At 43.6% G+C, this 27,670-nt stretch overlaps 1 long non-coding RNA gene and 1 pseudogene across 4 annotated transcripts in view; one reads left to right on the plus strand and one right to left on the minus strand.

Annotated features, from left to right (window-relative positions):
* Window positions 1–27,670, minus strand: part of LOC143983058 (uncharacterized) — a 222,225-nt gene that overhangs the window by 106,751 nt on the left and 87,804 nt on the right. For all 3 annotated transcript variants that reach the window (XR_013274558.1, XR_013274557.1, XR_013274559.1), the window contains exon 3: window positions 8,315–8,440. This is a non-coding gene — a long non-coding RNA (uncharacterized LOC143983058). The remainder of the gene's footprint in view (window positions 1–8,314; window positions 8,441–27,670) is intronic.
* The window catches only part of LOC143983057 (multidrug and toxin extrusion protein 2-like), a 115,780-nt pseudogene continuing 103,838 nt past the window's right edge, over window positions 15,729–27,670 (plus strand). Inside the window, exons 1-2 of the transcript XR_013274556.1 lie at window positions 15,729–16,022; window positions 19,733–19,834. The product of XR_013274556.1 is annotated as a multidrug and toxin extrusion protein 2-like (transcript). The remainder of the gene's footprint in view (window positions 16,023–19,732; window positions 19,835–27,670) is intronic.

Here is a 27,670-nt window from a genome sequence, read left to right on the forward strand (position 1 = left end):
CTTGTTAAAGGGGGCTTCCAGATTCCGATAAGCCCCCTGCCCGCAGACCCCCACAACCACCGGCCAGGGTTGTGGGGATGAGGCCCTTGTCCTCATCAACATGGGGACAAGGTGCTTTGAGGGGCTAACTCAAAGCACCCTCCCAATGTTGAGGGCACGTGGCCAGGTACGGTTCGGGGGGGGGGGCGCTCTCTCGTCCCTCTCTCTTTTCCTGCAGCCTGCCAGGTTGCATGCTCGGATAAGGGTCTTGTATGGATTTTGAGGAGGACCCCACGCAATTTTTTTTGGCGTGGGATTCCCCTTAAAATCCACTCCAGACCTGAAGGGCCTGGTATGGATTTTGAGGGGGGCCCCCACGCCATTTTTTTTTGACAGGGGGATCCCCTTAATATTCATGCCAGACCTGAAGGGCCTGGTATGGATTTTGAGGGGGACCCCCACGCCATTTTTTTGGCACGGGGTTCCCCTTAAAATCCAATCCAGACCTGAAGGGCCTGGTATGGATTTTGAGGGGGACCCCCACACCATTATTTTCTTTGTTGACACGGGGGTTCCCCTTAATATCCATACCAGACCCGAAAGCCTGGTATGGAATTTCGGGGGACCCCCCCTCCCTCGGCTTTTTTTTTTCTTAATTTTTTTTTTTCTTAATGGTAATGCTAACATGATCTGTGTGCAATGCAATAGCCTTAAAAAAAAAACATAGAAGATGTACAACATTAGAATCCTACTATAGCTTGTATGATTGCAGCATCATAAGTGAGTTTCGCTGCTCCGTTGAATCCTCTTTCCGACAGACACCATAAGCCTTCAATGACAGATTAGACCGAAATTCATTTGGATTTTCGGACGAATGCAATTTTTTAACAAAAAACTAAATAAATAAAAACTAATTTCGGGAGTAACTAAATAAATTAATTTTTCGGACGAAAACGAAATTCTGAAACAAAATATTTCAGTCTGCACATGTCTAGCCACAAGTAGTTTTAAATTACTTTTTTTTCCTTTAGAAATGTCATTTTTCTGTCAGACTATTCTAAACACGGGAAACATGTGCCAGTTTACAGGCATACTATAGACACCCCCCAGGTACAAAATTTAAAGGAATATTACACTTTTATTGTTTCACTTTAATCATTATTAAAATCACTGCTCCCGAAAAAACAGCCATTTTTAAAACTTTTTTTTGCATTGATACATGTCCCCTGGGGCAGGACCCAGGTCCCCAAACACTTTTTATGACAATGCCATGCATATAAGCGTTTAAAATTATAACTTTTGATTTTCGTGTCCCATGGTGTTCGCGCATTCAAACTAATTTTTTGCCTGTTCGCATGTTCTGGATGCGAACCGAACAGGGGGTGTTCGGCTCATCCCTAGTAGAGGGTGCTACAGAGGATTGCAGTACATATCTTTACATCATGGAAATAGGAAGAGAACAACAAACAAGTGCATTGAACATAGATAGACAATACATCCTGTTATATCTTAGAATACATACTATAATACTACAGCGCCACCTGCTGCATAGATAAGTATAACACAAACAGTATATAGTTCACAGTTCAGTAATACCTTGGATTACAAGCATAATTTGTTCCAGACGAATGTTTGTAATCCATAGCACTGGTATTTCAAAGCGAGTTTCCCCATAGGAAATAATAGAAACTCATATAATCCGTTCTACAGCCACTGCTTGTCTATGCAGTAGAGCATGTGGCCAGAGGTGCAGGGGCATCGGAGACACTTAGAGACGATCAGAGACACTCGGGAACTGAGTGTTTTCGAGTATCTCTGAGTAGTCACTGAGCGTCTGAGAGCATCACTGGTGCCCCCGCGCACCTCTGGCCAAATGCGGTACTACACCCCCAGTGGCTTGAATCCTGCTCGTCTTGTGAGACAACTCTCGCAAAGCGAGTCAGGATTTTTGAAAATAGCTTGTATTGCGAAATGCTCATAAACTGTGTTCCTTGCAATCCGAGGTTCCATTGTACTTTACATTACATGCCATTGTCAGGATGAATGGGAGGGCGGTGTCAGTGTCAAGGATCTGAAAGAGGCATTCAGACCAGAAGTTCTGGCTTTCCAGGTCCTTTCAGAAAAAAAAAAGGTTTAAAGTGCATATAAACCCAAAATGTTTTTCAGCATGTGTGGCATCCTACAGTATCTCACTGTATGCAGGCTTCTTAAAACAGAATTTTACCTTAGAAAATGTTGCAAACAGGGTTTTTATTGCAGAGGAGATGTACTATGGGCACAAATAACACATTTAACATTATGATTGGGATCTTTATTTTAGCCAGGTCCTTGTCATTTTTTAATCTCAATGGACTCAACTGAAACTGTCACTTTTATGAAAATAGGTATTCCTATCCTGGAGTGTTAACCTTGTGAAATTAGCCCTATGTCTCATTGAAAAAAAATGTATTTCCTCCCGACTGAACCCTGCGGAACTCACTACCCTTTCTCTATACATACTTCTCTTTCTTTCTACCCTTCTTCCCTTCTTATCTTTATTTCTATCCATATTTACTTCTTGAATTTAGAAGCTCCCACATATGCTACCTATGATCATATAGAATTTTTACAGTTATAATTGTAACTGTATAAATTAAGATATTTCATTCAAAAACAGATCATCAGTTGCTTATAACTTTATTAGTTTTATTTAATAATATATAATAGCAATCTATACTATTCTTTGCATTTATATAACTGAGCTTCATTAATTTAATTGATAACAGATTATGTTGTACACTTGTATAATTTACCTTTGAATACATAATAAAATATTTTGACAAGGAAAAAAAATGTATTTCCTTCTTATTCACAAAGCTCCTTTGAATGTACACTGAATTGCACATGTGGGAATGGGAACCTTGCAACCACTGAGGATGTCAGTTGTCAGGAAAAAGGTTCCTGTTCACTTTCAGTTATAACTTGTACATGTTCAGAGGATTTGACAAGTTCTGAATCAGCGTGCTGATTGCCATGATCTCTGGCTAGAGATCTGTTCAGCCTTGAAGTGCCCAGCTGCGAGTGGCTACTCTCTGGGTGGTACTAGAGACTTTGTTATGTCTGTAGTTCAAGGTGCCTGAATTCTTCGCCCTTGCCCTCTGTTCCTATATGTGACTGTGTTGTTGGATGTTACCCCTGCAAAATAAAACCTTTCAAAAGGACTTTATTGGTGTCAGCGTCCAAGTTGTTGGGTATCAACCCTGGGAACACCTAGACGTGGATGAACAAGCCAAGCGAGGTAACTGGTAAGCCCAATAAGTCAAGGCAGCCTTACAAAGGTTTATGGCCGCTACCCAAGTATATATATTTGACTTAAATAAATTGATTTCTGTTGCTATCTGACTTCTCGGAATTCTTTTTTTTTTTCTGCTGCTGTGATTTAACTTCCTATCAGAGGGTGGCCACATTCATTCTCCATGGTCTTACTGTATGTAAGAACGTAGTCCCCCTCTCTTGCTCACTCTCAAGATGGTCTAGGGCAGGGGTCTTAAACTGGCAGCCCTCCACTCCCACAGGCAGAAGCATGATGGAACTTGTAGTTTTGCTTGCAACAGCTGGAGGGCCACCAGTTTGAGACCCCTGGTCTAGGGACTATTGACTTGAATGTGTATAGAGCAGGGCACATGGCTGCAACTACCATGGGAACTGACAGGGAAAAGGAGAGGTTTGGGAGCTCACAGAAGACATTACAAGGAGGCAGAAAAATGCAATAAGAAACAATTTACAAAAAATGATTACAGAGCTAGTAAAGTAGTGGCTGTGTATGGATTATTTTTGGAAAATAAGGATATTGTTTAGTGTGACTTTAATTGATACTCAGAAACCTTTATGCACTTCACTACTCACTAGTCACTGATCCAGAATCAGTAGGTGCATATCATCAAATATTCAGCCAGATGTACTGTATATGTCATTGTGCAACTTCCCCAGTCTAATTGTTCACATACACAGCATATTTTGGGCAGACTGCAGTTATGTGTAAAGCCCCATTCACACTTGAGCTGAGCATTTCTGGTCTTGTTTGTTCGTTTTTTTTTTTTTTTTTTTTCTAGTATTCTTGCACTCTGCAGGTTTGAATGCTTTTTTTAAGTACTTTTTTACGCAATAGAAAGCGAATGACCAGGCAAGAAAACATGCAAAAAATGTGCATTCGCATGTTTTTCAGGCACTGCCTTTGATGTCTACTTGGGGGCAAATCACACAACTCTGTCTCAAAGCCTAGGTTAACACTGACAGCAGGTTAAAAATTGCGTGAGTTCAGTTGAATGTCAGTCCGACTTGGGTGGCAATTTTAGAGACATACAGTATGTACGGGTTTTTGCACAGATGTCTATACAAATCGCACCCCAAAGTCCCCAAAAGTAGTACAGGAACTAGGAAGGAGCTTTTTGGAGTAATAGACTTCAAGGGACAGGTGTGAATGGGCATAACCCTTGTGGTGAGCCTTGAAGCGCTTTTGGTGGAGCACCACCAAATCAGTTGGAGCAGCCAATCAGTATACAAATAGGACTGTACTGGGCCCTGTATGTTTCGGAAGTAAAAAAGACTGAGGTCGCCCAAGGTTTTTGGCTATATTGGCTGGGAGGAGGTCAGTCTTAATTATTCTTTTATGTAAAAAATTTTTCTTTTGTGTACATTTTAGTGCTCCCAAAGGTACTGGATCCAAAACCTGAAAAAAGCCCTGGGACTGGGTGTATTTAGGTAAAATGTACTAGGACTCAAGTCCCAGGGCTTTTTTCAGGTTTTGGATACAGTACCTTGGAAAAGTATTCACCCCCTTGGCATTTTTCATGTCTTGTTGCCTCAAAACCTGGAATTGACATGGATTGTTTGAGGATTTGCATCTTTTAATTTACAGAACATGCTCCCATCTCTGAAGATTTTTTTTTTTATTGTGAAGCAAACAACAAATAGGGCGCAATAACATAAAAAGCCAATGTGCATAACAATTCACCCCCCTAAAGTCAATACTTTGTAGAGCCACCTTTTGCGGCTATCACAGCTCCAAGTCCCTTTGGATAAGTCTCTATGAGCTTGCCACATCTTACCACTGGGATTTTTGCCCATTCCTCCTTGCAAAACTGCTCCAGCTCCTTCAAGTTGGTTTGCACTTGTGAACAGCAATCTTTAGATCTGACCACAGATTTTCTATTGGATTGAGGTTTGGGCTTTGACTACGCCATTCCAACACATTTACATGTTTCCCCTTAAACCACTTAATAGTTGCTTTAGCAGTGTGTTTGGGGTCATTGTCCTGCTGGAAGGTGAACCTCCATCCAAGCCTCAAATCACACATAGAGTGGTACGGGTTTTGCTCAAAAATATCCCTGGTTTAATCTCTGCAAATATGAATGTATCGAGAAATGTGCATAAGTTGTAATGATGCTTTATTTTAATCAATAAAACATTTCTGTTAAAAAAAAAAAATATCCCTGTATTTAGCACCATCCATCTTTCCCTCAACTCTGACCAGTTTCCCAGTCCGACTGCCGAAAAATATCCCCACAGCATGATGCTGTCATGCTGGTGTTCTTTGGATGATGTGATGTGTTGGGTTTGTGCCAGACATAGTGTTTTCCTTGATGGCCAAAAAGTTAAATTTTAGACTCATCAGACCAGGCCACTTTCCTCCATACATTTTGGGAGTCTCTCACATGCTTTTTCGCAACTCAAAATGTGCAATTTTGTTTTTTGCTGAAAGTAATGGCTTTCTTCTGGCCACTCTGCCATAAAGCCCAACTCTATGAAGCATACGGCTTATTGTCGTCCTATGTACAGATACTCTAGCTTCTGCTGTGGAACTCTGTAGCTCCTCCAGGGTCACCTTAGGGCTCTGTGCTGCCTCTCTGATTAATGCCCTCCTTGCCCGGTCTGTGAGTTTTGGTGTGCGGCTGTCTCTTGGCAGGTTTGCTGTTGTGTCATGTTCTTTCCATTTGGTTATGATAGATTTGCTGGTGCTCCTAGGGATCATCAAAGATTTGGATATCTTTTTATAATATAACCTGACTTGTGCTTCTCAACAACAACAACATTGTCCCTTACTTGTTTGGAGACTGTGTTCCCTGGGAAGTGATTCTAACTGAAGGGGGAGGGGACTGACTAGAGGATGTGATTAATTGTGGTTCCTAGCTAATAGGAATACACGGTCTGTCACTTCTGTCAGAACAGAACAGGTAAGTGTGTGTTTACACACACTTGTCCCTGTTCTGTGTCTCCTGCTCATGATTGCTCATGGCTGGTGGTCATCACGACCATTGGCCTCTAGCATCGGCACCCCCGCTGTGCAACGTGCATGCGAGGGTGCCTGCTATCCCAACCCTGCCAACCAATGTATAGCTACGATGGCTCACGCATGGGAGCTAACCTGCCATGGTATAACTGCGGCAGTTGGTTGGCAAACGGTTAAAGGGGTTGTAAAGTCAGAGGGTTTTTTATCTTAATGCATAGAATGGTGCCTTCTATGTGCAGCAGCCCCCCTCAGCCCTCCTAATACTTACCTGAGCCCCATCTCAGTCCAGAGATGTCCACGAGTGTCTCAGCCATCTGAGACTCTCCTTCCTGATTGGCTGAGACACAGCAGCAGCACCATTGGCTCCCACTGCTGTCAATCAAAGTCAGTTAGCCAATCAGGAGAGAAAGGGCGCGGGGCAAACCACAGCTCCATGTCTGAATGGACACATGGCGCTGCAGCTCGGTTTGGATGCCCCCATAGCAAGCTGACAGGCTGTGCAAGGAGCCCCATATTTCCAGAACCATAAGTCCAAGGAGCTCCAAATTTTTACCAGTAGTAGTGGGGTAGGACATCGGCTACATACCACCCCCTTCCCCAAATTTGGGGTCTCTGTGACCCCAGGTCGCCGAGCTACGACCCTCGAAGCTCGGTCATTTTTGTTTTTTTTCTACACAGTGGAATTAGCCTAAGTGATACATTGTAATCAATTGTTTCTTTGCTTTTTAATTAAATAGTTATGTGTATACCAGGGACGTGCAGTCAGGAGAGGCAGGTAAGGCCATTGATTACAATGTATCACTTAGGCCAGGGGTCTCAAACGTGCGGCCCTGCTGTGTCTGAGGGAGGTGTGCGAGCATGAGAACATACAAGTTCACCCACCCATTTCAGGGAAGCTCCTGTCCAGCTGTTTATATGCAAAGTTTGGTCATTTGCCAGGGTGATTTGCTGCTATAGCTTCTGGTCTCTGAACCTGACCTCTGACTGTGATGCACTATATCTACCAAAAAGAATTTTACAGCCTTAACCCCTAGGGTAGGTTGTCAGTGAGGTTGAGGTAAATGTATTTTTTTTTTGGCTCATCTATAGCCAGTGGAGCAGAGTGTTTATTTTTGTCTGTTCTGGGTCTCACAGGCTGCAGGCTCCATTACATCTTTCTGCCTTCTGGTTCTAGAATGTAGTGGCCTGGAAGAGACAAACCCTGAGCTTGGGTATTTAGAAGACTCTAGCCAACCCCTTTGCATCAGGTGTGCCCAGAAGGTTGAAAGAGGGCCCTAAAAAGTCTGATACCTGGAGCAGCAGGGTATTCTCCTGGAGGAAGATATTCCTGACTGGAAGGGCTGCTGTTTTTCTGGGCAATTCAGCTGAAAGCCTGCAGAGTGCTCACTGAGGTCCCAGCCATGCTAGGGCTTGAGAACATAATTTACTGGAAGAAGTTCAGAACCAAGTAAAGCCACATACACACTATCAGATTTTCTGAAGATTTTTTCCTTCAGAACTTAAAGTGGGGTACCCCCTAAAAAAAACAAATTAAAAGTCAGCAACTACAAATACTGCAGCTACTGACTTTTAATAATCGGACACTTACCTGTCCCAGGGTCCAGCGATGCAGGGGAACGAAGCCCCCCCTCGTTCCACTCGCGGCGCCGTCATTTGTACTGTGGGCACCCGGCTGTGGCTTCACAGACGGCACCCACTGCGCATGGGCGAGCGGCGCCGTGCAGTAACCTGGGACACGTGACAGGTCCCAGGTGACTGTGCGGCACGAGGGGAAGTGATGTCACCAGCCCGGGCAAGGAAGAAGGCAGACTACGAGGGACCCCCTAGCAAAAGGTATTTAGAGGTGAGTAAAAACTTTTTTTTTTCCAATAATTTTTTTTATTTTTTTAAAGAATTTTAAACATTTTTTTATTTTTGGTGGCAACACCACTTTAATAACTCTCAATGGAAACCTTTCCTGTTTAAGTCTAAAACAGGCGTGTAACCTCTGATTGAGTTGACTTGCATGGATAGGAAAACATTGAAAGGAAGAATTTCCACTATATACAGTATAATTACTAAACCTACTTGCAAACTTGAAGCAGAATATTGGGAAGAGTATGGGTCTTCAGTAAGGATGAGCCGAACACCCCCCAGTTGGTTCACACCAGAACTTGCGAACAGGCAAAGAATTCGGATGAACACCATTAAAGTCTATGGGACACAAACATAAAAAATCAAAAGAGTTCAGTTAAAAGGCTTATATGCAACTTATTGTCATAAAAAGTGTTTGGGGACCCGGGTCCTGCCCCAGGGGATATGTATCAATGCAAAACAAAGTTTTAAAAATTGAATTTTTTTTCGGGAGCAGTAATTTTAAGGGGAACCCTGCACCAGATAAAAAAAATGGCATAGGGGTCCCCCCAAAATGCATACCAGACCCTTATCCAAGCGCACAACCTGGCAGGCTGCAGGAAAAGAAGGGGGACGAGAGAGCACCCTCCCTCCTGAACCGTACCAGGCCACATGCCCTCAACATGGAGGGGAATGCTTTGGAGTCACCCCCAAAGCACCTTGTCCCCATGTTGATGAGGATAAGGGCCTCATCCCCACAACCCTTGCCCACTGGTTGTAGGGGTCTTCGTGCTTATCGGGTCTGCTTATCCGGTGTGCGGGCTGCGTGCTTATCGGAATCTGGAAGCCCCCTTTAACAAAGGGACCCCCAGATCCCGGCCTCCCCCCATATGAATTGGGGAACGGGTACATTGTACCCCTACCATTTCACAAAAAAAGTGTAAAAAAGTAAAAAAAGACAGGAGACACTTTGGGACAAGTACTGCTTACCCTCCATTTATTACACATAATCACATGTGCTGAGGGAACCTTGTGGTGCTCTCAATGTGTGGATGCCATGCCTGAGAAGTGGCTTGACAAAATGGTGGCAGTAAAAGAGCAGTAAAAGATAGATAAGTGGACATTTTGTGCATGACAGAAATATGGCATGTGCTCATACATTGTTATAAAATATAATGCACAACAATATTGCCTAATGTGAACACAAGTATGTGGTCTAGATTGACCTGTAACACATGTGGATAACCAACATTTCTTAAAACTGTATATGCATAATCAAAAAATATAACAATGCAATTTAAACACAATGGGGGTTATTTACGAAAGGCAAATCCACTTTGCACTGGAAGTTCACTTGGAAGTGCAGTCGCTCTAAATCTAAGGGGTAGATCTGAAATGAGTGGAAGCTCTGCTGATTTTATCATCCAATCATGTACAAGCTATGATGTTGTTTTTTATTTTCCTTGCATGTCCCCCTCGGATCTACATCGATTTTACCTTCAAGTGCACTTGCAGTGCAAACTGGATTTTTCTTTAGTAAATAACCCCCATTGTTTCTTTTTTTAGATTTCTAAACTTCATAACTTCATAACTTTTTACATCTGAAAAGAAAAAAAAAAGCTGACAAGAGAGTAAATATATATCAGCAATCTCTCTTGGGTTCCAAATAATCTATGTGAAAGCAAATCAAATTCAGCAGAGTGAATGGGCTGAATTGAAAACACATCCAATTATCTTGTGATTCCCAAATCGAACAGATCACCGGCCCAAGCTCTGTGGACTCTTCCGTATCAAATTTGTTGCTTACCAGATCCACATAGGTCACAAGCACGTGTGCTGATCCACAGCTTAGGGATGCATTCCTCTGTCTGCCAAATCTCAGAGATTCACAATGGACAACAGCTCCCAGCAGACCCAGATGGATGAGTAAGCATAGATGCTCATCTGCCTCTGATAAAATGGATTCCTCTATACCTTCCTCGAAAGGCTCAAGTGGATCCCCAGTTAACAGCTCATGGTGGATGATAAAAAAGATGGAGGAAGACTAATAGTGCATTATCTTTTGATAAAAAATCTATTTAGTTTTAAAAGGCACTTAAAAAATGTTACAGCAAAAAATTGTGGAACGGCCGCCTGGAGTGCAGACCATGCTCTCTGACATTACAAATGGCTCCTTCCTTTTAGATCATATACACATTGGGATTTATTTACCTAAGGCAAATCCGCTTTGCACTGAGAGTGCACTTGGAAGTAAAGTCATTGTAGATCCGAGGGGGACATGCAAGGAACATAAAAAACAGCATTTTAGCTTGCACATGATTGTATGATAAAATCAGCAGAGCTTCCTCTCATTTCAGATCTACCCCTTTGATTTAAAGTGACTGCATTTCCAAGTGCACTTGCAGTGCAAAGTGGATTTACTTTTTGTAAATAACCCCCATTGTGTTTGAATTGCAATGTTATATTTTTTAATTATACACATAGGGGGTTATTTACAAAAGGCAAATCCTCTTTGCACTGCAAGTGCACTGGAAAGTGCGGCCCTCAACAGAAGCTGGCTACCTATCTGTTTATAGCGGCCAAGTGGACCATTGCCCAAGCCTGGAAGTCACAACGGGTAGATTTTCAAGGGGTTAGGACACGCATGACTGCTATGTTACTTCAGGAACGTATGTCCAGTATTGTCCATGATTCTCATGCTAAATTTCTAAAGATCTGGGAGCCGTGGATCTCTTATGAGTTCCCCACGCTCCAGGCGGCATGCCTGGGCTTGGTGTGAATTCCCCTGGCGGGGCGTCCGAGCCCGAGCTTTCCCCCCTTCCTTTCCTCCCCCTTTTTTTCTCCTTACCCTTCTTTCTTCTGTTCCCTGTCTCTCTTCTCTTTCCTTAGTAATCTCTCACATTGCTAATAAAAACTGCTACCTCCCATGGACGGGGGTAGTAGGAACAGGGCTTACTCGCAGAACATGATTAAGGAACGAGTTGTTTGCCACTGAACCAGTCTAGATTACATCTCTTGCTCATCTCCCTTCCTTATCTTGAGTTTATTAGAAATATATTGTGATGGTTAGCCCTTTGGATTTATATTCATGATTAGTGGCCCCTGCGAGGGCTCACAAGGAGTTGATTGTAATCTCTTGTTTATTACTGTTTATTCAAAAATTCTCAATAAACATATTGAAACAGAAAGTGCAGTCGCTCTAAGACCCCTTTCACACCACACCGCTGCTAGCGGCGGTGGTAAAACGCCGCTATTTTTAGCGGCGTTTTACCGCCGGATTTGCGGCGCATTTCGGCCGCTAGCGGGGCGCTTTTACCCCCCGCTAGCGGCCGCGAAAGGGTTAAAACCGCCGGCAATATGCCGCAATAGCGGCGTTTTGCCGGCGGCATTACAGCGCTGCCCCATTGATTTCAATGGGCAGCAGCGGTGGAGGAGTGGTAAACACACCGCTCCTTCACCGCTCCAAAGAGGCTGCTGGCAGGACTTTTTTCTGATGTCCTGCCAGCGCACCGCTGTAGTGTGAAAGCCCTCGGGGCTTTCACACTACACACAATGGTGCAGCTTCTTTAGGGCGTTTTGCCCTGGTGTGAAAGGGGTCTAAATCTAAGGGGTAGATCTGAAATGAGTGGAAGCTCTGCTGATTTTATCATCCAATCATGTGCAAGCTAAAATGCTGTTTTTTATTTTCCTTGCATGTCCCCCTCGGATCTACAGTGACTTTATTTCCAAGTGCACTTTAAGTGCACTTTCAAGTGCACTTGCAGTGCAAAGTGGATTTTCCTTTAGTAAATTAGCCCCATAAAGTTTTAAGAAATTTTGCTTATCCACATGTGTTACAGGTCAATCTAGACAACACACTTGTTTCCAATTCACCCATTGTGTTCACATTGGGCAACATTATTGTGCATTCTATTTTATATCGCTGTGGGTTTTCCTACCCTTTACATAGAATAAGTGCACCCTTACACTATCAATCACTTTTCATTCCTGGTATTCAGGGTTTTATCAGGTGCAGCAGACTTAGGGGTTTATTTACTAAAGGTAAATCCACTTTGCTCTGCAAGTGCACTTGGAAGTGCAGTCGCTGTAGATCTGAGGGGGACATGCAAGGAAAAAAAACAGCATTTTTGCTTGCACATGATTGGATGATAAAATCAGCAGAGCTTCCCCTAATTTCGGAACTTCCCCTCAGATCTACAGTGATTGCACTTCCAAGTGCACTTGTAGTGCAGAGTGGATTAGCCTTTAGTAAATCAACCCCTTAATCAATTGAATTGTCAGCGATTCCCTTCACCTACACACACATGTGCTCATACATGATCTTCTGCCATGTTCCCGGGTTCCTATAAAACTTGTTTGAGCATCACATACATTTTTGGTATTTGAAGCTGATGTTAAAGGTGGTTTCATCTACTATACTTAATCACTTTCCATATTTTATGGTCTTTACAATCCACCCCTAAATAATGGAGCCTAGAAATTATGATAAAAACTTAAGAATAGTTGACACTTGTGGCTTTGAGTCTAAAGACCACAGGCTTTCCATTTTAGTTGCTAGGCAAGGCTTTCCTGTTTCTTCTGAGACCTGGTGTACCTTTGCTGGAGGATATCTATAGGAAACAAAATGTTGAGAGACGACATTCTGACGGGTGGTGAAAAAAGGAGTTAAAAGGCATTCTGCTAGCAACCAAGCAAAAGGATTTTTTTTATTTTTGTAGTTTCTATTTTACAACTTTACTGTTGAAAAAGACAATAAAAGTGGATGCAGATGGATCCAGATTGATTAAGCCCTCATGCACTCAGTACATTTTGCCTACTCTCCTAGAAACCTTTCCTCCTGGCAGTAGCATTTTTTACACTTTTTTTTTTTGTAAAAGCGCATAACACGTTTAGGCACATTTAGAGGCATCAAGTGCTTGGCCATGAATTCATTTAATTGGTAAGAATAATAATTTATTCTGGCCATTTTAATGAATTAACCCCCCTGGCGGTATTCCCGAGTGTGGCTCAGGGTGGAGATTTTATACCAAAAGCGGTAACCCCGAGCCAGACTCGGGATTGCATCGCTGAATCCAGGGAGAGTTTACTTACCTTCTCCCCTGGATCCAGCGATGTCCCCCCGCTGTATGAGCGACCCGTGCTCCACTCGATCTATCACGGAGCCGAGCCGAGCTCCATTCCCTGCGAGCGTTGCGACACACAGGGACGGAGAACGGCGCCAAATTCAAAAAGTGAAACACACAGTATACATACAGTATAATGTAATCTTACAGATTACATTGCTGTATGTAATAATTTCACATCCCCTTTTATATTATAAAAACTGTTCTTTCTGCCTCGAAACTGGAGATTGTCCATGGCAACCAAAACTGTCCCTTTACATCAAAAATTATTTTAAACCAGCTAGAAAACAGCGATAATAAATTGGAATCACTCGCAGAATTGAGGGATATCGATTTGTGGGGAGATCCGTCATCGAATACTGAAAAGTAATGACAGTGACAATTCTGCAACTGAGCAAATTTCAGTGTTTTTAATTTGATTACATCATTGCATAATTTTTTATTATTGTTATATTATTATTTGGTATAATTATTTATAGTTATTTATTATATTATAATTTATGATTTAATTTTTCAAACTTTATCATACCCGGGACGTCTGCTAGACTCTGGTTTGGACAGATTTAAGTGAGTTATTCACTTAGCATACACACGGGCGGACTGTCTGACGGACTTGGTCCGCTGAAACGTGTTTCAGCGGACAGTCCGCTCGTGTGTGGGCTTCAGCGGACTTTTTCAGCGGACAGTCTGGCGGACTAAGTCTTTCGGAATTTCCGTAATATTGTCCGTCCAAACTTGGTTTCAGCGGACAGTCCGCTCGTAAGTAGGCAAGTTGGACGGACTAAGTATGGCGCATGCTCAGAAAGGATTTACACGGCCGAAGGTTGCATTGCAGTGTATTGGACGTCATATTTCTAGTCCCGTCGTACGTGCTGTACACGTCATCGCGCAAGCTTTCAGCGGACTGTCTGTTCATCGTGTGTGGTCAAGTCCGTTCATTCAAAAGTAGGACGGACTGTCTGTCGGATTGTCTGACGGACTTAGTTGGACGGATAGTCCGCCCGTGTGTACGCGGCCTAAGAATTACAGGACTACAATATAAAATGCCAAATTTCCATGCAAAATAATTGTACCGCTTTCAGCACCTTAAATCTGAAATAATCATACCGCCAGGGAGGTTAACTCTCAAGTGCTAAATTCTCAAGTGCCTGTCTTTAACATGTTTAGATGAATTTACAGGCGTTTAGAAGCATCAAGTGTTTTTCTGCTAAAACTCTGCTGCTCCTGGATAAGCTGACAGGGTTTTTTTTCTCCTGCCTCCAAATACCTCTGTCTCTAAACTCCTCTAAACACCTATGTATGCATGGACATATAGGCTAGCATACAGGGCATTTGGAGGCAGGACAAAAAAAAAAAAACGCCAGCCACTTCTAGGAGCAGCTGAAAAAAGTATCCAGTGTGCATGAGGCCCAAGGCTTAAAAACACCAAAATGTATCTTTTGTTAATATATTAAAACGTCTGTACGGAGTATCCTGTGAACGAAGGATGAGTACCTTGGTGAAGAAGATTTGACATTTCTCCGACAGACTGAAGAACATTTCACTTCACAAAGTAAATTGCCTTAGGTAATTTTAGTAAACAGATAAAACAAGTCCCACTAATACAATCATCATGTCATTAGGCATTGTTTTAACATTTTTAAAAGTAAGTTCCACTACTATTACTGTCGTGTGTTTGGGCAATGATTAATAAATTATATTAATAAGCAAGTTGAAAAATTGAGAATTAATTATTTTCACTTGATTAAAAAAATGGACATAAAGTAAACAATTTTGGTTGATCTGCCAGTCCCCCTGGCTGATGCTGCTGTTAAAAAAACAGACACTGATTGGCTGTTCAGGCAGAGTTCTGACAGGAGATCCAGTTTTTCTGTGCAAAATCAATACAATACTATGCATGGTTTCAGTGAAAAAAGTTGCATTTCCTTGTCATATGAATTTTCAATGCTTTTTTAAGCCACAAGGCAAATAGTACTCTATGTGTATACTCAATATATACTGTATATATTTATAAAATACCATCTACAGTTTGGGAAATAAAATAAAGAATTACCTTTTGGTGGAGTTGTATCTCTTGGGTCGGAGACTTTGTATTACCTATATATCTACTATGAAGGAAAACCATATCCTTGTATTAATTAAAATGAAGCCGTCTGGGTTTCTGGTGCTGTGACATTGTAGTGATTATTGTCTGTTTGTTGTACTTTGTTTTGTAATTGTGTATAAAAACCAATAAAAAGAAGCTTCCAAAAAAATTATGAATATCTTTAACTAAATACAAAACAATTGAGCACTGTGTCTGTGAAATTTTTATATTTGCATGTGTTTAGTTGTCAGGACAATCACTTTATGGTTTATCTAAATATAAAATTGTAACTTTTTTAATGATAAAGACATGTCTACACAAAAATGTAGTTCCCCATCAATTGCCTGAGAGATTGTAAAGTCAGAGATCACTGACTGACAAGCATGCCCTGATGATCAGGTTACGGTATGTTCTCCTCCCATTGAGTGTAGTCTGTGAAACAGGCAGTGATGAACTCTCTAACAATTCACCTCTCCTAAGATCCTAATCTCCAAATGCCCAGTGATGTTTTGCACAATGAACCTTTCACTACATTCTCTTGTATAGGAGTCCTACAGAATTTTACAACTACTAGTGAGAGTCTCAAAGAGCTAGGACAATGCACAAGGAGGAAGCCAAGGAGACCTCTCCTCTATCAGACAAACCTCATGGAATTAAGAGTCTGTTTCGTAAACTGGTACCTTATGGATTCTGTAATGAAGCAAAGACGCAGCTTGGGTTGGCCATACCTGTGGTAAGAGATGACCTCAAAGTGATGTATTTTTGCTTATTGTATTTAGATTTTGAAGTGCACAATCTTCTAAATGGGGGGTCAGCAACCTATAGATCTCAATCTACCAGTAGATTGTGGACAGGTGACTGGTAGATCTCGGTCTGGGCTTGCTGACCCACCATTTGTTTAGCATCAAACAGAGTTGGATCTGTAGTAGGGAGCAAGAACCATATAACCATGTCTCCTCTGTAGTGCTGGCTCCTATCTCATGCAAAGTGATACCAACTGCACTTAACCTCTTATCCCGGGTAGCAGTCTCCAGAGTGGTGCCAGCCGTAGAAAAGAAGGAGGGGGGTCAGAAACCTATGGATCTCAATCTACCAGTAGATTCTGGACAGGTGACTGGTAGATCTTGGTCTGGGCTTGCTGATCTACCATTTTTTTTAGCATCAAACAGAGTTGGATCTGTAGTGGGACTACTTGTAAAGTTGGATCTATAGTAGGGAGCAAAAACCCCATAAGCCAATGCCTCCTCTGTAGTGCTGCCTCCTGTCCCATGCAAAGTGATACCAACTGCACTCCACCTCTTATCCTGGGTAGCAGTCTCCAGAGTGGTGCCAGCAGTAGAAAGAGATCTTCAGGTCAGTGTGAAGCAATACATTGAGCATAATAATATAGTGCTGCTTTCACACTGATGTGCTGCAGTTTACCCATGGGTGCAGTGCAGTGCACCTGCAGCTTTCCAGTGGGTTTGCTGTGCTTAGCCATAGATTTCTATTATATCCTGCTGGTTTGGTGCACTTTTTGAAAGTGCACCACAACTCCCGAATGCAGGAGTTTTGGTGCACTTTCAGAAAGTGCACACCTGTAGGATATAATAGGAGTCTATTGCAAAGCGCAGCTAGCCCAGGAAAGTTGAAGATGAAGATTTGACCCAGGGTGAAGGTGAACCGTAGAACATCACTTTGAATGCAGCCTTACAGGGGGCTCAAAGTAGTAAGGGTTAATTTACATTTGCAGTCTGAGGAATGGTAAAACCACATAGTTAAGATGTGTTTTTATCACCCTGCGCCCCCTACTCTGCAGTGGATAGACACATGTTGCAGCTACAGCAGGAGTTATATGACCTGTCATGGTTGGTGGGTATAGCACCTGCCAAACATGACCCATTCAAGTGAATGTGACCACTCAGCAAGTGCCCTGCTACCCTGTGCAGTACAGCACACAAGGGGTTAAAGAAGGCAGCATTGTGTTACTTTCTCCCCACCTGCTTTAACCCCTTGGACCCCGAAGAAGTGCGAAGTTGCAGGGCGATGGTAGAGTGGCCCCATTTACTTGAATGGGTCGTGATTGGCAGCACCCACCAAAACCAACAGGGGGTTTAATTCCTGCTGCAGCATGTGTACACCTTTGGCTGCTGCCTCAGCAGCTAAAGGGCATAGAGAATGGAGTGGTAAAACCACAGCTCAACCACAGGAACCACGCCCCCCTAACTTTACCTGTAAATAACCCCTGGGGGTGCCCTTGCCGAATGAAACTAAGGACTCATTCACAGGTAAAAAAAACAACAGAAAGTCGGCACTACACACTAAAAAGAGCCACTAGCAAAAAGAGACAGTATACTCTCCCTTAAGCCTTAAAAATTCATGAAAATTCACTCATTCACAAGGGGAGAAGGCACTGCTGCTCCTCTGAAAAGTGATTTGAGTGTGTTTGGCAGGTGGTGAGGAGGCAATATGTTTTAACCCATGATTACTGTGCAATGAACGCGATTGCGACACGGTAGTGCAGCAATTAGATGTTTAAATTAGCTATGAGGAGTCAACACTCTGCCTGGTGATCATTTTATTTCTACCATGTTGTTCAGGTAGATCTTGACCTCTTTTAGGTTGCCTACCCCTGTTCTGAATATAATCATTAAGGATTCTACTGCAAGCTATATGCACTCCATGTGGGTTCAGCAATACTGTATATTATATATATTGTACATATATCAGTAATAATTATAACATTGGTAAAAGGGAATTCACAGATCAATTTCAATGATTACTGTTACCCTTAAAAAAAAAGTGGTAAAGTAATCTTAATCTCCAGCGCTTTGCTAATTGGCGGTATCCAAGGTTCAGAGCAGGCTACAACATTGTAGGCATATCTTGTTGTTAAACTCCTGTTCATTTTTAATGCTAATAGGTAAACTAAAGTAAAAAGAAAGGCATGGGCAGCTGGTCACTGTCAACAGGGAGGAATATGCCATTGCAGAAAAAATGGTAAAATACCATACAGCAGGGTGAGGGTCTTTTTACGTGGCTTCCAGGGCAATTTTGAAAATAATATTTTTTGGGGGATGCCTTAAAGCTGTATTTGGTATTACAGCACAGTGAATTTCAAAGACAGTCTTAAGCCCCGTACACACGATCAGACTTAACGACAACAAAACCGTGAAATTTTGCCGGAAGGGTGTTAGCTCAAACTTGTTAGCATACACACGGAATTTTGCCAGAAAGGGTGTTAGCTCAAACTTGTCTTGCATACACATGCGTCACACAAATGTTGGCCAATTATGAATGTAGTGACGTACTAGACATACTACCTGGTTCTTCGGGTCTTTAGCGCCACCTTTTGGGCTCCTTCTGCTAATTTCATGTTAGTAGAAGTTTGGTGAGCGTTGATTCGCGCTTTTCTTTTTGCGTTTTTCATTTTGTGATTTTCAGTTCGTTTCTGAACGGCTGTTCGTCAACCAGACATGTTGCGGAATCGGAGGAGATAAAGTGTTATTTATTATTGGCCTTGGAATTATTGCTTTGGCATTATTTTTTTTGGTGGAATAATGATTTGGAATATTTTCTATATTTTGGATGCATAGAATGCACTTTTTGGTTAAGTTATATTGGCAGATAGCATGTCTATTTTTTTTTTAAATGCACAATAAATAATTGTGGAGAATAATACTTGGCTATGTGTTTTACATCAAATGACAGTTTGGCATTTGGCAGGTTACATTCTAAAAAATACAATCTAAAATTGACAAGGGACACCAACATAGTTGTATCTTTGATCTTAAAAACTATGGGATAATGGCGTTGTGGTAACTTGCACAAATAAAAAAAAGAAAACCAAAATAATATTATTCTTGATATCACTAGAAAAAAAAGCCTTTGAAAATTTGTTTGCAATAACTCCATCAGTATCACCAACAAAGCTGCTTCATTATTATCCTGTTAAAGAAGAAGAGAATTGTGCGCTGCATTTGGAGATTTCATAATTTGCCACATCACGAATGTTAATTCTCCATCTTTCATACTATTTATTTTCTAAGTAGTGCATGCAGGGAGTGGAATGGTTATATCTAACTGGCCAACAGCTCTTTTGTTTGCCAGTGCCCTCTTGTAGGCTACAGTATAACCAAGTTGTCAATGCATACTGAATTCTGTGTCCATAAAAATACTCCAATAAATGCAAAAATCCTGTTTTTTGATCAGTTGCTATGAATTACTGCCTTAATAAAATTAACTTTTTTATTATAATAAGGCCAATACAAAGGGAACATACAGATATGGCCACCTATGCTTCTACTCTTCTGAAGATTTGGCTAACCTCCCATATTTTTATTAAGTTAAGCTGTAATTCATTATACATTTTATAATATGTATATGACAAAGAAAAAATATTAAAGTGTGATTGATAAGAAAAGTCTAATTGTAGCTTAATGTGAGTTTTTCGTTTTCTTTCAGTGCTTGTCTCAAGCAATGGTATATCTTATATTGATAGTGAGTTCTGTGTTCTGTGGCCATCTAGGAAAAATTGAATTGGATTCTGTTACACTTGCTTCAGCTGTAAGTATTTACACTCTTAGTTTTTACTTTTTTACTTACTTTTTCTGTTAAAGAGGTCTTTCATTAAGTAATAGTATTTCAAGCAGGAATTAAGTCCTAGGACAAAGTGTGGGAATTCACCCAAGGTTCCCCCCCACCTGAAAAATAAAAAAGTGTGTGTTTGTGTATATATACAGTGTAGCAAGGTCCCAGGCCATCTTCTGTCTAATGAGAACCTCCAGGGCTAAAGACAGCTGACATCCTTATGTGGTGGGTTGTGAGACATGGTGGGTGCTGAGTAAAGTTATTGGGCACCAGACATTTCTTGAATGCAAAAGAAAGTTTATTTCTCTTAACAAACGTTTTTGGGGAAGAGGGGGTTAGGGCCAGGTTGCAAGATTAATTGGCAGACTCCGAGACTTCAATAGTGAGGACAGCAATGCAAGGAAAGGCATCCGACAAGATGCCACATCTGCATGTGCAGGAATGCTGTCTTCTATGACAACAGTCTTTAACAGTTCCTAACACAAAACATAACAGTCCTTTCACTTCCACTACAGTCACTTCTTGTAGTTCTTCATCCCACTGACCTCCCAGGCTCTCACTAGACCTTCCACTGAATCCCTTGAGCTCCTCCAGCCTTCACAGTGGTATCTTCCTCAAGCGTCACCCCCGCTTCTCTGCTGGGTCCCTTGCTTGGCACTCAAGATACCTCTCAAGCTTCACTCCACTGGCCTGCTCGGTCCCTGGCTTGATACACAAGGCTGCTCTGCAAGCGTCACCTCTGCTGGCTAGGCCCCTGACTTTATACCCACTGAAGTTTCCCGATTCATCACCATCCCCGGTTGGTGAGAATGCTGCTCTGGTACTTGCTTCAGTTACTCACTGTGATCCCTGTTAATAAGGCAGATGGTCCCAATCTCCAGCCTAGCAGCCCGGGCAGTACAACACACATTCACCCAGACAGCCGTCCAGGTGGCACAGAACCCCAATCACCTGACCCCACTCAAATATATAGGTTCTCTCATTAGGTCAATGGATTGGCTGGGATACCCCATATACCCATAATCTGACCTTGCATTGTCCTTCCCATATCTAATGCCACCAGGTACCCGGCCACCCAGCGACAAATGAGAGAGAAGTGCAGCAATTACAGAGTGAAATCAATTGAACCCTAACAATAGACCAAGGTAGCTATACCTGGCAGGTAAATTTAAGAGCAACCCTGCCTAAGGACCAGTGTGCTACATACAGCATCTCACAAAAGTGAGTACACCCCTCACATTTTTCTAAAAACTGTAAAGTAGTGAGTGTACAGCTTGCATAACAGTGTAAATTTGCAGTCCCCTCAAAATAACTCAACAAAAAGCCATTAACGTCTAAACCACTGGCAATAAAAGTGAGTACACCCCTAAGTGAAAATGTCCAAACTGTGCCCAAAGTGTCAATATTTTGTGTGGCCACCATTATTTTCCAGCACTGCCTTAACCCTCTTGGGCATGGAGTTCACCAGAGCTTCACAGGTTGCCACTGGAGTCCTCTTCCACTCCTCCATGACGACATCATGAAGCTGGTGGATGTTAGAGACCTTGCACTCCCCCCACTTTCTGTTTGAGGATACCCCATAGATGTTCAATAGGGTTTAGGTCTGGAGACATGCTTGGCCAGTCCATCACCTTTACCCTTCGCTTCTTTAGCAAGACAGTCGTCGTCTTGGAGGTGTGATTGAGGTCATTATCATGTTTGAATACTGCCCTGTGGCCCAGTCTCCGAAGGGAGGGGGGTCATGTTCTGCTTCAGTATGTCACAGTACATGTTGGCATTTATGGTTCCCTCAATGAACTGTATACAGCTCCCCAGTGCCAACAGCAATCACGCAGCCCCAGACCATGACACTCCCACCACCATGCTTGACTGTAGGCAAGACACACTTGTCTTTGTACCCCTCACCTTTTTGCCACCACACACGATTGACACCATCGGAACCAAATAAGTTTATCTTGGTCTAATCAGACCACAGGACATGGTTCCAGTAATCTATGTCTGGGACAACCACCATGCAGACCAATAGGATGCAGTGTGTGGCGTATGGTCTGAGCACTGACAGGCTGACCCGCCACCCCTTCAACCTCTGCAGCAATGTTGGCAGCACTCATACGTCTATGCCTTGTAACACTAACAAGTCACATGACACCAGGGAGGGAAAATGGATAATTGGGCCTAATGTGTACATTTTTACTTAGGGGTGTACTCACTTTTGTTGCCAGCGGTTTAGACATTAACCACTTGCTTACTGGGCACTTAAACCCCCCTCAGTCCCAGACCAATTTTCAGCTTTCAGCGCTGATGCACTTTGAATGACAATTGCGCGGGCATACAACACTGTACCCAAATGAAATTTCTATCATTTTTTTCCCACAAATAGAGCTTTCTTTTGGTGGTATTTAGTTACAGCTCGGAGTTTTATTTTTTGCTAAACAAACAAAAAAAGATGCAAAAAAAAAAAATCATGTTTTAATAGTTTGTTATAAAATTTTGCAAACGGGTCATTTTTCTCCTTCATTGAAGTGCGCTGATAAGGCGGCACTGATAGGCTGCATTGGTGGGCACTGATGGGCTGCATTGGTGGGCACTGATAGGCTGCATTGGTGGGCACTGATAGGCTGCACTTGTGGGCACTGATAGGCATAGTTAAGGCGACACTAATAGGCACAGATAAGGCGGCACCGATGGGCACAGATAAGGCGGCACTGATGGGCAAAGATGGGCACAGATAAGATGGCACGGATGGGTGGCACGGATAAGTGGCACGGATGGGTGGCACGGATGGGCACTGATAGGTACCACAGATAGATGGGACTGATGGGCACTGATAGGTGGCACTGATAGGTGGCTCTGATAGGTGGCACTGCTGGGCACTGATGGGCGGCACTGCTGGGCACTGATGGGCGGCACTGCTGGGCACTGATGGGCGGCACTGGGGTGCAGCACCTTTGAGGCAGATTGGGTGGCACTGTGGGTGGCACTGTGGGTGGCACTGTGGGGTGGCACTGTGGGTGGCACTGTGGGTGGCACTGTGGGGTGGCACTGTGGGCATTATGGGCACAGACGGGGGGCACTTACTTTTACTTTGTTATATTTCAGGATGGCACTGCGGGAGGCAGGTGGGCACTGGCAGGTGGCATGTGGTGCCTTTCATTGCTGGCCGTGATCGGGACTGATGTCCCGATCACGGCCGCCGGTGATCGGCTTTTTTTTTTTCTCCTCGCGCTGTCAGCGCGAGGAGGAATAATAGCCGATTACCGGCTCCGTTCTATCACATGATCAGCTGTCATTGGCTGACAGCTGATCACGTGATAAGGGGTCGGGATCGACCCCTTACACGGATCGGTGATCAGGCGAGTCTCACGGACTCGCCGATCACAGAGCGTGCCGCGCGCGCCCCTCAGGGGGCGCGCAGGCCGCTCGTAACCAGGACGACGTCAATAGACGTAGTCCTGGAAATCTAGGTCCGCGCTAATGCCGTCATTCGGCAATAGCGCGGTACCCAAGTGATTAATGGCTGTTTTGTGAGTTAGCTTGTATAACAGTGTTATTTTACACTGTTATACAAGCTGTACCCTTGCTATTTTACATTGTAGAAAAGTGTCATTTGTTCAGAGTTGTCACATGAAAAGTTATACAGGCATACCCCACTTTTAAGTACACAATGGGGTTTATTTACTAAAGCTGTAAAGTGCAAAATCAGGCTCACTTTTGCATAGAAACTAATGAGCTTCTAACCCCAGATTGTTCAATTAAGCTTTGGTAATAAAACCTGGAAGCTGAACAGTGAGGGGTGTGGGGATCTATTGGGTGGGGGCAGGGTGAACAGTGAGGGATGCAAGGTTCTATGGGGTGGGGGCATGGTGAACAGTGAGGGGGCAGGGTTCTATGGGGTGCGGGGGGGAAGATAGACAAAGTTTAATGAAAAAATTGGTTAAATATCGTATGGAATGACATCCATATAGAATAGCCAATACCTTCCAAAATTGAGAATAGTACAAAACATACATACATACAATAATAACAGAAATCCCAGTAGATATGAGGAAGTCTGTGGATTGGCGGATAAAATGCAAGCGTCAGAATGACGGCATCACACTCGGATGTGTTACCAGGGTGTGCCCATGCAATGCTGATGCATACACGCCAACAGCTTACTGAATAGCGGGACAGCTTTTACTGTTACAAGCGCGAGGAGATATCGGCAATTTATTCAAACTTGTGGAGCACCAGGTGAATACATCATAGATGTGGATGAGTGAGAAGGGAGCAAGTCAAGTAAGATAGAATTGCAATTTTGCAGCGATTAATATTGAAATTGAATGATGAAAATTACTTACTGCTCTACCTTCTCCAGGTGATTCTGATTACCAGTCCCTCTTTAAGCAGTCAACTGGATAGCAGATAGCTATAGTTTCGTCAGAATGAACCAGCCATGGTTCTCTCTCTTCTCTCTGGTTTTGTGATATCTTTGCTTTCTGAGAGAGCCTTGGCCTGGGCAAACCCTCTAGGAGACACAAAAACCTGTTGTCTTCAGTTACCCAGAGTTTGTGGCTTCTTTTAAAAGGGTATTTGGCGTTCCCGCACACTCCGCTTCTTCTGCCAAGTACCTCATGTCCATCAAACAGAGTATGAGAATTGTTGCCGATTATGCCATTGAATTCTGTTTTCTGGCAGCAGAGGTTGCTGGGAACAATGAGGCCCTCGTGGCTGCTTTTTCCTCATGGTCTCTCAGATACCATCAAGGATGAGATAATAGCGCAAGATATACCCACTGAGGTGGAGAAGTTGATCACGTTTGCCATCCTCATTGACTCCAGACTCAGAGAAAGACTTCATTTTATTGAGAGCTTGCAAAGGCCTCCTGTACATTTGTCTCCAAACTTTGCAGTCCTTGCCTTCCTCACCTCCCATGCCTCCTGGTACCGAGTTGGTCTGTTAAGATGAACCCATGCACTCAGGCTTCAAGCATCTCCCTGAGAGAACCCTTAGGAGGTGGGAGAGATTGTGCCTTTATTGTGGCCAGGCAGGTCACTTTTTGAAGTCTTGTCCTACCCGTCCAGGGAACGCCCGAACCTTGAGGTCCTATCTCGGACAGACCTTAGGTGGCGTTGTTTCGTCCACAGTTATCCAGAAGGATAAGCCCCTGGTTTTGGTTACCCTTTCTTGGGCTGTGTTGTCCGTGAGATACAGGCTCTAATCGACTCTGGGGCTGCAGGCCTGTTCATTGATGCTGCCTTTGTATTGAAGCACTTGATTCCACTGCAGCTGCGTGACACTTCACTTGCCATTGAGGCTCTTGACGGGAGACCTCTACAGCCTGCCATCTAATAAGCGTATCTCGAATGTATTTCATGTCTCTTTATTAAAACCTTTGGTCTGCAACCGCTTTACTACCTCTGTGCCTCGTCCTCACCCTGTACAGGCTGAGAACCATGAGGAGTATGAAGTACAGTCCATTGTTGGCTCCCTTAGGTTCTGTGGGCACATACAGTACCTGGTGCATTGGAAAGAGTACGGTCCGGGGGAACACTCTGGGTCTCATCCTCGGACGCACATGCCTCTATCCTCCTCCGTGATTTCCATAGACATTTTCCCCTTAAGCCTGGTGGTCCTCCGAGGGGGAGGGGTTATTGAGGGGGTAATGTCAAGGCTGTTCTCAGCCCTTCCTTTTCAAAGCTGGCCACTCAGTTGTCCACTAATTGCCAGCTCTTTTCTCTCCATGGTGACTCACCTGTTGTTGATATCCTTCCCGTCAGTCCTGCCTACTTAAGCCATCCAGCATAGATGATCTCTGTCTTTGCCTTGGTCACATCTCTAGAGATGCTCTCCTGTGTTCCTGTTAAAGACTTGCTTGGCTGACATTCCTTCTGGCTCCAGATCCTGCTTGCTGTTCTACTATGCTCATCTCTGGCTCCCTGACGTTTTGGCTTGTCTGACTATCGATTCCGGTTCCTGAACTCTGGCTATGTTTTGACTATGTTTATTCAGTTTACCTTTTTATTATTATTATTATTATTAATAATGAACAAATGTGATTTAACTGTACTTCTGTCTCAGTCTGATTCATGGTTTCTGACAATGTGGAAGCAGATAGCCCTGGGTGGCGAGGACTAAACAAATTTCAAAATGCCTCACTTAGGCAGACACCTTCTCCAATGCTCCTCTCTTGACCAAGAGAAGACTCAAAACTACGTTGTCCACGACACTGTAACCTACTGGAGTCAGGAAAAAGTTCAATAAAATCCTCTTTAACATGTCCTCAAGAGATTTTGTCTTCTGCACTCTCTGTGGGAACGAGATGAGTTCTGAGGCCTTTCCCTTATAACGGTGGACAAGGAGGGTTGCCAACTAGTAATCACTCTTCTCCTTTATGCCACATATTTGTGAGTCCTTTCACAGGCTTTGAAGCATGAGGTTGCCCAATGCGCCTCAAATTTGCCGAGGTTTGAGAAGCAGACTCTTCGGGGTCACTCAGAATGACAGCCTCTGGAATTCCTCCTCCCAGCCACATACAACTCCCAAGGGTCCTGGGGTTGGAAAGCCATCGCTTATAGATTGATGCATGACGCATCTTTGAAGCCTACGAAAGTGCCAGAATCCTCCTCCTCATCCTCCTCCCCTCTCTCATCCCGTGTGTTCTGTGACATAGGAATGATGGTGTTTGTATAAAGTGGCCCTTGAGAGGAAAGGAAGTCGTCCTCTTCCTCCTGCTGCTTTGCCTCCAGTGCTCTGTCCATAATGCCACGCAGAGCCTGCTCCAGCAGGAGCACAACAGAGATTGTGTCATTGATGCATGCACTGTCACAGCTCACCATCCTTGTGGCCTCCTCAAATGGTAACAATGCAGTGCATGCATCCTTAATGATCAGCTATTGGCGTGGTGAAAAAAAGCAGAGGTGACCTGAGCCTGTTTTCGTGCCTTACTGGCACAGGTACTCGTTGAGGGCCCTCTGCTGCATGTATAGCCACTGCAGCATGGTGGGCATGTCACAAATCAGGCAGTTTAAGGGCAGGTGGAATTCCCGCTGAATTTCAGCCAACAGAGCACTGTCTACATACTCTTCTGGCCTGCTTTAGTACATCGTGCAACCCTGGGTACGTATGGAAACACTGCACCACCAAATTGAGGACATCAACTTTCAACTTGTCAACTTTCCCTGTCTAAGGGCGGACAGGAGGTTTGAGCCATTATCGGACACCACCATTCCTGGCTCCAGCTGGCATGGTGTGAACTACCTCTGGGCCTGTCTCTGTAAAGCTGCAATAATCTCTGCTTTGGTGCGGATTCTGTCCCCTAAACACACCAGCTGAAGCACTGCATGACACCTGTTAGCCTGACTCAGGGAATAGCCGTTTGAACGCTTAGGGGGTACCTGATGTTCATAGGACCATTTCTGCAGAGAAGGGCATGAAGGTGGCGGAGGAGGATAGGGTAGAGCTCACAGGTCTGGCATCATCACCACCAGCTGTATGGAGACGTGGGGGCACAAAAAGCTGCAGTACCAAGCCCTGTCCTCCATCCTTTTGAGTTGTAAGCAGCGTTACCCAGTGTGCTGTGTCACAAAATATATCATCCCTGCCCATGCTTGCTGGACCACGTGTCAGCAGTAAGTTAGATTTTACGGCTGACTGCCTTGCCCAACGAGGCCAGAACATTCCCTTCAACGTGATGGTAGAGAGATAGAACGGTCTTATGTGAAAATTCGTAGCAACTGGGAACCTGCCATTGTGGTACAGCACATTGCGCAAATTCATGGAAGGGGACAGAATCCACCAGGCTGAAAGCCAGAAGTTGGAGAGCCAACAGCT

The sequence above is a fragment of the Lithobates pipiens genome, unplaced genomic scaffold (genome assembly GCF_037356315.1).
Source record: "Lithobates pipiens isolate NorthernLeopardFrog02 unplaced genomic scaffold, aLitPip1_a1.2 Scaffold_16, whole genome shotgun sequence".
NCBI lineage: Eukaryota > Metazoa > Chordata > Amphibia > Anura > Ranidae > Lithobates > Lithobates pipiens.